This window comes from Poeciliopsis prolifica, unplaced genomic scaffold (genome assembly GCF_027474105.1).
Source record: "Poeciliopsis prolifica strain line A6 unplaced genomic scaffold, Auburn_PproV2 SCAFFOLD036, whole genome shotgun sequence".
Lineage (NCBI taxonomy): Eukaryota > Metazoa > Chordata > Actinopteri > Cyprinodontiformes > Poeciliidae > Poeciliopsis > Poeciliopsis prolifica.
The window spans coordinates 5,556-7,500 of NW_026562411.1; positions in this window are offsets into that span (position 1 = coordinate 5,556).

Sequence of the window (1,945 nt, forward strand, 5' to 3'; positions counted from 1 at the left end):
ACCCTGCAATAATATTACATGAAATATGAAGTTAAAGCTATTGACCCTAACTTTAAGCTGAAGATTTTCTAAAATTAAAATTCTTTCCTTCTGCATTTCTAAGCTGTAGGACTGAATAGAGAATACCAGCTGGAGTGCATGTTACTGTGTGTGTGTGTGTGTGTGTGTGTGTGTGAGGCTATTCCTCATAGAAGACTGGACTCCATTTAAGACTCCTGAGTCCTGGAGTCACCTTTCCCACGTGCTGTTCCTATAGGCGGAACCTGGGAAGGCTGATACGTACCGCCCCTGGTTTAAAAAACACACTGTCCGTTAACACCGCAAGGTGGAACCAGCATGCCCAGGAAGCAGAAGAGTTCTCCGTTGATTCTCTACTGGTCTGCGTTGAATCCTGGCAGTCTGTAAGTTTACTGACTCACCTTAGCTTCCCAGTGCAGAGTGAACTGCACACCAGTAGATCTTCACCAGGTTGTTGCAGTTGTGTTCCCCAGAAGGATGAGCAAAAGCAGCAATAGCAAGGTGTTGCTACCCAATCATCCTCCCAGGGAAGAAGAATCTGGACCTGCTACAGCAAGCTGCTGCCTTCAAGGTCTCCAAACACCTGCTGGGATTCAAACCATCAGCCCTGCAAAGAAAGTAAAGAGCAATTCTAGTGCCATCATACACCGCAAGACCTCTAGAATGCTCTGTATATGTGGTCCAAGATGAATACTTCACCACATTTACAAAGGAAGGAGACTTACCCAAACCTGCCAGCAGGGGAGTCTATTGTAACCAAGCTTGCAGCAGGCAAACAGTTCAACAATGCACAACCCATTATGAGTCATGGTTCTAATTTTATACATGTTTCCAAGTCATTGTAAGCCATCTAGTTTGAGATAAAAGCTAATTCCTATCATAATTTATAGGGTTTGTTAGATAGTGTAGTAAAAACAGAGAAAATAGAAGTTAAAATATGAAGCACCACAAAAACAATGCATTCTGGGAAACCCAGACAGACATTTTCAAGTAAATTTATGATGTTCAGAACGTCGTTAAAACACATTTCTGGCACATAGCAGAAGCTCAGAGATGAGGTTTGAAGCTTAGCTGTGATTTCTGTCTCAAAAACAGAATTTGAATAGAAATAAAATAAAATAAAACATGGTTAAGAGTAGATGCTTAAAACCAAAGTTCGTCTTCAGAGCAGCGAGTCCTTCATCCAACAAAGGCTCAGAGATGGCATTTTAAAAGTGTGATTTATTAACAAAACAAAGCTCAAAATAAATCAAATTGGGATCAAATCTGGTGAAGTTAAAGTAAAAGGCCACTGTGGTTTGGACCACATCACAGTTGATAGGACGTTCCCAGCTATACTGACTAGGTAGAAAAATGAATAGGAGTCTTTTGAGTAGGCTCGGACCGCCAAACGTGGTAGGCACCTGCAGAGGGTTGGAGGGAGCAGAGAAGCCAAGTTTTGTAAAAACGACTTATAATTTTGGAGTTGTTCATTCTTGAAATAAATGGAGGTCAATGGCAGCTATGTCAAGGGAATGAGCAAAACTTGGAGGGTATGTGAGGGACTTTCTACATATTCTCCTTACCAAGATTGTCTCTCTACGTCTTTTAGTTTAGTTTATTTGCTGAAATGTGAAAGTGGCTTTCGTCCTATGTCCCCAACCCTCCACTAGATGGCAGTATAGGACTGTCATTTTAAATGGGGCTCTCCAAACAAGCCAAGTTTCAACCCAGATCAAAATCTAATCAAATGAAACAGACCAACAAATATTTAGAATAAAAAAAAACATTTATTTTATAATAAATTACAAATTTTATTATATTAGAACACTGTGCATGACATTCAGTAAAAAAAGATATCAGTGTCCAATCATGTTGAACAATATGCAAGGGGAGTACAATAAGGATCTATTTTTCAATGCCTTATTGTTACAGATGTAATACCTGT